Source organism: Helianthus annuus, chromosome 9, assembly GCF_002127325.2.
Source record: "Helianthus annuus cultivar XRQ/B chromosome 9, HanXRQr2.0-SUNRISE, whole genome shotgun sequence".
Classification (NCBI taxonomy): Eukaryota; Viridiplantae; Streptophyta; class Magnoliopsida; order Asterales; family Asteraceae; genus Helianthus; species Helianthus annuus.
The window spans coordinates 40677616-40686476 of NC_035441.2; the positions used below are offsets into that span (position 1 = coordinate 40677616).

Consider the following 8861-nt stretch of genomic DNA (forward strand, 5'->3'; position numbering starts at 1 on the left):
ACACTAATTCTGTATCCCGAACAGGTTGAACATATTGTGAGAATTTAAGTGGATCAGAATATCGGCAATCTATGCGAATTGTTTAAAAGCTTAAAATGATTTAACAGCTTAACGGTGCTAGTGTTTAGTCAGCAGCTGATATGATCTTCTTGCACGAACTCGCAAAAATATGTTTGTTCATATTTCATTTCTGCATTTAATTTTTGCATTTATATTTTGAAAATCCAAAAAGATTTTCGACAACTGATGTTGGTGAGCTGATATTCAAGATCTCAAAAGGCTAAACATGATGAATAGAGGTTTGGTTAAATTGGTTTGAAGTGTTTAATCAGGTTTTGGAAAGTTTAATAGGTTTTAAATGAGAAAAATTCTTGAATATTCTTAAATGATTAGTTGATTCATTAAGTTGAATCACTATTGTGTTTGTTTGTGATAGAATGTTTGAGTTATGCAGGTTTCTGATCCTGTTGCTACGGAAAGCCAGGAGATACATCAGAACCTGAGAAGAAGTTTATACTGATAAAGCCAGGATTTGATTTCAATGGTGATAACAAATACCAGACAGCGATCCCAGCTTGATGATAGGGGAGTCTGACGAGAGTTAGATCCAGAGAGAGATCCAGGCACATGATTCCAGGAAGAAGTTCCTGAAGAAGACATGATTCCAGGAAGAGTTCCTTAAGAAGACCGATCAAGATTGAAGAGCTGACATGTTGAAGACTCTCACTAAAGATTCCGTCAACATTCAAGGGGGTGTCTGTTGGTGCAGTTATCTGTCGACTACATCTTTGTTCGAGTTTTAGAAAGAGAGAAAAGCCCAGAGACTGATCAAGACTGAAGAAGTGCAGATATGAAGTTGCCAAAGACTTGATGAACGACTCCATCAACATCTGAGGGGGAGTCTGTTGGTGCACTACATCTGTTGATTTCGTCTTGGATCAAGTCTTAGTCTTAGAATGTTATATTAGGGCTCATTGTACGGGAAAACAGGAGATTGTAGGTGTTTAGTATAGAGGTTTCGCTTATAGTGACATAGGTAGAGGTTCCGCTTGAATGTCACTTGGAGGTTTCGCTTGTATGACATGTACATTGAAGCGAAACCTTCACCCTATATAAAGGGTACACATAAGCGAAACCAAGTAGTGTGTGTGTGGTCTTGTATGGTACGGCGAAACCCTGCCAAATTGTCTCCAGAGCTTGTAACCTGTTATAAAGTGCAATAAACTGAGACAAATTAGTGAAATCAAGCTAAACGAAGACCGAATCAATGAATTCCGCCTCTGATTCTGTCTGAGCACTCTTCTGATCGACTCATCAGGTCGTCTGACGATCCTTCATAGAGTCAAATGGGTAAAGAGTAGTCCAACGTCTTATTTTGTTCAAAAGTTGAATTATTATCAAATAACATAAATTTAATACTCAAATTTCACAATAAATATTTAAAATAAATCTTAGTAACTTTTGACAAAAAAAAAAAAGAAAAAACATTTAATAGGTAAACATCACTCTACACCAACAGATTTCTGTAAAATAAGGCAATACACACACAATGACATCCTTTGATTCACTAATTGAAACAAAATATCAAGAAAAATGGTGTTGCTAGTTTTTTAGATAAAAAAAACATATTAACACACACTGACATCTAATTTGTTTCAAGTAGCATCCACTTATGTAAAAAATTAAGTTACAATTTGTTGACAAACAAATAAGAAAAAAATCACAAGTCTCTAAAGATTTCCTTATACATCACCTGCCAAACAAATAAGAAAAAAAATTATAAGTCTCTAAAGATTTCCTTATACACCACATTTGTTGTCTTATTTGTAAGAAAAACCAAATTAACCTGAATATACATTTGAAGAATAATGTAGACGAATTTCCTTGCTTACAACTTGATCTTATAGTTCATGTTTGTGTTATATCATGTCAACGATTAATAAAAACTTTACTTTGTGAGCGGCATTAAACCGTGCAAACATATATATATCACAAAGACTTACCTCAATGTAAATGGAATTAGTCGGATCGCCACTGAATAGCAAAATGAAGTTATTTTTGCCCCACCCGTTTGTATGTTTGTGTAACAATTTAACTAATTAATACTATTTCATAGTAAAATATGTAAATAATAAAGTAAACTATTTTGGTGCTTATCATCATTTAAAAGTAAACTATTATGGTGCTTATTATAGGCAATGATCCACAGAACAATTAGTTTGGGGAGGTGGGAAGGTTTACATATTTATGTGGGGTTTCTTTAAAAACTCTCATGAAATTCTAATTTTTTTTTAAAGAAAGTTGCAAGTCTTTTAAGTAAGTTCCAGATCAGTTCTCTACTTATTTCTTTCCATTTTCTTCCAACATTTTACTTAGAAGGTTTTCACAAGTTTGTCATGACAAACTAAGGTGAAGCCTCACCACATTTGAGTTCCAAAGTAAGATTAAAAATTTGTTTTTTATTCAACTTCATGTACCTTATATTTCTTTGGTTAAGCTGGATGAAATCTTGTACCCACCAAGCTCACAATAAGTCCATAGTTGTGAGTTTGTGTTGAGGTTGATTTCTACCAAGAAGTGAGTTCAAAAACTCTTTTACTTTAAGTTCATACATGTTCCAAGTGTTGAAACAATCCAAGGTTCACCATCTTCCATATGGATGAACTTGTGTTTCGATAGAAGTGTGAACCGTGGGAGCTTTGTGTGACAAACGGCAAAATTCCGGTAATTCCGTACAACCCGAACAACTAATTACATTAAATATTTTCGCGTGTTTGACTTGATTTTATTTAATTAAGTCTTAAAAGTCTAAGGATTTTAAAAATCATAGTTAAGTATGATAACAAATCCGTTGCGATTAGAAACAATATCCTAGACTGACAATAGGAACGCGAACAAACAATATTTGTCGGTACTAGTTGCGGTACAGTCTGAGACGATAAAAACAAGACATACAGATATGTCTATACAAATATTCTATAAAAGCTTTGTCTAAAATGCCATGTGCCTTTATTATTTAGAAAATTCCAATTAAAAACCAAATTGTCCAAGTCCGCAAAAAAATACAGCAATCCTGCGGAAGGGTACAACATTCCGCAGAACGAAACACTAACTGTCCGAAAACCCAAAAATAAATATTATTTAACATAAATAATATAATGGGTATTAAAAACGACACAAAATCCGCAATTAAATCTTATTGTGTTAAGTTGCACGGCTAGTTCAGTAAACTTCCTGACAGCAAAGCCGGTACCGGAACTGTGTCAGAAATAATAAAATTTGTAGTCCAAAAAGTTGGATTAATTATTTGGATGATAAAACATGTGCAAAAACAATTTTTGTCATGTATTCATATAAACAAAACGCAATGTCAGTATTTAACCCGGTACAGGACCCGAACCAACTTTTTCACCCGATCATCAAACTAATAATTTTGATGGACTAGTTTTACCTAGTGTCACACTACTTTAAAATATGAGGGCTTGAAACAATGTAGACATTTTTATATAAAATATCAAAAGTTCATAAAGTTTATATGTTAATCAAGATTTTATAAAAAAAAAAACAAAATGCAAACTCCCCTTGATGATTCACGGCTAATGGGTCCCCCCCCCCATAAGCCCACTCACCACTAACTTTGTGTTGGAAAAATAAGAGGATGATTAGTGTAAGACCTAGAGTGAACAAATCTTATCTAACACTCCATTCATTCTCATTTTCCAACAAAACAAAAACCATCAAACTCTTAGAGCATTCTCATCCAATCCATCAAAACTTGTGAGGGTGAGTTTTTATATTGTAAAGGGTATAAAAAGTGGTTGTGAGTGGAGGAGAGAGAAAATGTTACTGTTCATCTGTATATTTGGGGGGACACTGTTCACCCAGTATAATTTTTTTAATATATATTGAAAGTGGTTGTGAGTGAAGGAAAGAGAAAAATGTGATGATAATATACTTTAATTGAAAAGGAGAGAGAAAAAGTATTTGTTTTTAGTGGAAATATATTGATATAGGAGTTGTTTTTTAGTGGATTGTATGTATAATTTGATGGATTTGATGAGAATGCTCTTACTCTCTCTCTCTCTAAAAATCGGCTAGACCAAACACCCACCTACATCACCTTCTTTTCAAAATTCAAACTCAAGAACACATGCAAACATAGAGGTTTATGGATGATTAAAGAAGATTTCAAGACTTGAAGATACATTAGAAGCACCTTGGAAGCACTAGGAGACCTTGGATAATCATATCATATCATCATCTTTATTTTTACTAGCAAGCTTGTAAGAACTCTACACTAGTTTCTACTTTCATTCTTGATTTAAAAAAAAAACAAGTTCATCTTGAATTAAACCAAAAACAAAACTCACATGAAAAACACTAAGAAAAACCAAAAATCATTATTTTTATCTTATGATTTTCTATGATTTTGGGATGAACTTGGAGAAATTTAGACTAGTGAACATGAATCTTGGTTATTTTTGTATAAAAACATGATCTAAACACATGCATGTTAGATCAACCAAGATTCATTGACAAAAGTGATGAACATGAGTTTTGATGATTTAAATGTCGAACATGCATGCTAGAAAAACATGAGAAATCATTTAAATTCAAGAAACTAAATTTTTGAAAAAATTATTGATTAAAGTTTTCATTTCTAGAAAGAATAAAAAACTCGAAATATGTTAGTACAAAAAGTTTTGAACACATATTTATGATTTAAATGACTATATGAGTCATCTAAAACAAGAATTTTAAATAAAATCTTGTTCTACAAATTTTTGACAAAAACTAAGAATAAAGTTTCCTTTTTGAGAAAGTAGGAGACTATATCATGTTCATGGCACTTTTGTTGACAAAATATGATGAATATTGATACTTGATGATGTTTTGTGTTGAAATGAATTGAACACAAGTTTTGTATAAACTTGGGAAAAAAATTAATTTTTCAAAAGGAACTATGGCAAAAATTTTATAAATTTTGTTATATTCAAAGGTTGTTAAACAAAGAAATTTGTAATTAGAAAAACTATTTGAAGTCTTTAAACATGATTAAACAAATTTTGGACAAAAGTTATAAATTCATGTTTTGTGAAGATTTCTAAACGAAAAGTGACAAAGTATATAATTTAGATAAGATATATACTTTCAAAATTCATCAAGTATCATAAATATATTTTTGGTATGTATATTATGTATTTAGTTCATGTAGGCATAAATAGAAAATTATACACATTCGCAAAAATTACAAATATATATATATATGCACTTGGAAAACGAAACAATAAAATGGAATGTCCATCCTTGGACATAAACATACAATCGGACAAATTCGAACACTATGGATAATATGGACACTTTGACAAATTTGGACAAAATAAAATAAATGGCACAAACGAAACAAACGATATAAACGAGACGGACGACACGAACGAGATAAATGACACGAATAAACCAAGTCGACACATAGTACATGGTCATAACAAAATACAAGCAGTCACACACAAAAGCTTATGCACTAAAAAGGTTTCTTATATGGCAAAAGTAATAATTTTCACAAAACTATATTTTTATAAAAATACAAGTATTCCTATTATTTATGACTAAGCTCAAATCTTTTAAATTAAAAAGAGTCCATAAATTAAATTTGGGCTAAAGTCCATTTTTCTTAAATAAAATTGGGCTAGGCCCACATTTACAAAACATTGGACTAAAATCTATTTTTAGTCAAATTGGGCTAAAGCCCACTTTACAAAGAACACTTGGACTAAAAACCCAATTTTTAAAAACTATTATGGACTAGATCCACTTTTAGAAAATAGCTTGGGCTAAGCCCATTCTTACATAACCTATTTGGGCTAAGTCGACTTTTATTAACTAAATTGGGCTAGGCCCACTTTCAAAAAAGTATTAGTATTTTGGGCTTGGCCCACTACTACAAATCAATTTGGGCTTGATCCACTTTAAAAAAGTTATTTGAGCTAGGCCCATATACACTAAACATACAAAATGGACTTAAAATTTTGATACATAAGGTTTAAGCCCATTCAAACATAAATTATATCTATACACACACACACACACACACATATATATATATATATATATATATATGTATATATATATATATATATATATAGGGAAAGGTTCATTGGGGAACACTAAAAAAGTGGGAAACAGCGGCAAACCGACTCAAACGAACTCCGATTGGACTCATTCCAGTGGCGTTGAAACCGGCTCGTCGAACCCTAACTAAGATCTCTTAACCCTAAGCCCTAAATCCTAACTCCTAAACTCTAAACCCTAAAGCTAAAAACTAAGGCTGAAACCTAAGCTAAACCGTAAAATCTACACTATAAACCCTAAAAGCTAAACCCTAAAGGCTAAACCTAAAGCTAAACCCTAAACCCTAAAACTAAACCCTAAACCCTAAAGCTAAACCCTAAAGCTAAACCCTAAGGCTAAACCCTAAAGCTAAACCCTAAAAGCCAAACCCTAATATATTTAGGGTTTAGGGTTTATGATTAAAGGTTTAGGGTTAAGAGATCCTAGTTAGGGTTCGATCAGCCGGTTCCAACGCCACTGAAATGAGTCCAATCGGAGTTCGTTTGAGTCGGTTCCCCATTGTTCCCCACTTTTTTAGTGTTCCCCAATGAACCTCACACTATATATATATATATATATATATATATATATATATACACACGAAAAAACATAACAAAGAAAGCAAAAGATTATGAGAAACTAAAAACGAAATTCAAGATGAATTACATATACGAAAAACAAACACAAACCTAAGTGTCTAACAAGATTAGAACACTTGTAGGTCGAGAAACAAACGACGAACCAGGAATCGAATAGAGATTTGCACGGAACGCAAATCTGTGAGTTCATGTTTCCCTTTTTACGTTGAATGTTTATAGTTTTAAACTTTCGGGGATGTATACATGTTACAAATAGTATGATGACACGATGAAACTATTTTGATCACATGTAGATAGGTGTTTAAAATAAAGGGACCATTAATGAATAAACAAGTACCGAGAAACAAACGAATAGATCTATTTGGGTTTTGGCAAGCCCCACTCTTAACGGCAACGATAACCACGATCGTTAAGAGTGCCTTTGTGTCCAAGCTAGTGTCGTTAACACACACGATAAATTGTCAAGGTTTGGTTGCCTCCTATTCTAGCATACATATTAGTGTCCTTGCAAAACACTAATGATCACACGATTTTCATCATACTATGTAAAACGAATTTACTATTTCAAATGTTTTGGAGATTCATTTGATACGAAACAAAACGAATTTACTATTTCAAATGTTTTGGAGATTCATTCGATACGAAACAAAAATAATTTACTATTTCAAATGTTTTGGAGATTCATTTGATACGAAACAAAACAAATTTACTATTTCAAATGTTTTGGAGATTCCATTGATACGAAAACGAATAACATGAACTCACCAACCTTTGTTGACGTTTTCAAAACTAACATGTATTACAGGAGATTAGTGGACGGCTTTGGAAAAATATGTCCGTGTTGTTATCAAGAACTCAAGCTTTTGAGATGTCATCCTGTTTTTCAGTTATGTTGTTGTGTCGAACCGGTTTAAACTTTGAACAATGTTGTTAAAGTGTAGTTGTTTTATCCCGAACAAGATGTTTGTGTTATAAACTATGGATTCTAAACAAATGTATGGATGAACTTCCTTTTATGTTTCAAATATGTGGTTTACTCGATTGATTATAACGATTGTCGCTCTGGCCGCACCTCGCGATACGCTTCTGCAGAAACCGAAAATCAGGGTGTGACAGACCTGGTATCAGAGCATTAATTATAGTGAACTAAGATTCTTTTGAGTCTTGTCTACAATTTCAAAACGATGTCTTTAACAACAAGTGTTTTACATTATATTTTTACAAAGAGTCCACTAATACAAAACGATAAATACGAAACGATAATGCAAGGATACTATGTGATAATACTAAACGATAATTCGAAACGATGATACGAGGATACCACATAAACTAGTCTATGGGGTTTAGACACGATAACAATAAGTCGAATTGGAAACGATATACGATATAAACAACAATGAAAACAAAAGTACAATTGCTCAAAAAATTATTTATAAGTTGTTCACATGTATACGTTGTACGGGTTATTTTGCCACGACCATAATATCTTAGTATTCAAATTCTATTATTATTCTGGATTCTCATAACAAGCGTATTGACCTCGCATCTGTTGATGAGCTTATGGTAGGGCGTAGTCCCTAAGTGAAACCTTGAGCTCGATATTCCATAAAAGATGGTTGTTTTCCCTCGGATACGGAAAATGCCTGACCTCGATGATGACAATGAGGCGGAGGTGGAAGCCTTGGAAGAACACTCTATTAGTAGGAACGAGGTCCTTATGGTTCATATTAATCATGATCGGTGACATTCTTGTCAAGACAAGGAAGATGAAACACTCATCTTGAAAGTGCCCATCCGTCTATTATTGTTATGAATCCTCTTTACTTCTATTTGTAACGCCCTGCGTCCCTAAACTCTAGGCTTTCAGCAAGTTTAGTCCTTGAACTTTGCCTAATGTCAGTTTTAGTCCTTAATCTATGTAATATTGATACTTTTGATACTCGTGAAACTTTGCGAGTCTATATGATGCTAGAATCTTGATCCTTGATACTTAAACTATGATTCTTGATGCTTAACACTAGATTCTTGAAACTTGATACTTAGAAACTATGATTCTATGAGACTTGATTCTATGATACTTAATACTTACTCTTGATTCTTGATACTTAAATGGTGCTTGACTCTTAAGACTCGTAAAACTTGATTCTTGGTTGA

General features: G+C 32.7%; 1 long non-coding RNA gene across 1 annotated transcript; it reads left to right on the plus strand.

Annotated features, from left to right (window-relative positions):
• Positions 1-2424: 2424 nt before the first annotated feature.
• Positions 2425-7723, plus strand: LOC110874219. Its single transcript, XR_004866057.1, has 2 exons — positions 2425-2724; positions 7513-7723. It is a non-coding gene; the product is annotated as an uncharacterized LOC110874219 (long non-coding RNA).
• The last annotated feature ends 1138 nt before the right edge of the window (positions 7724-8861 follow it).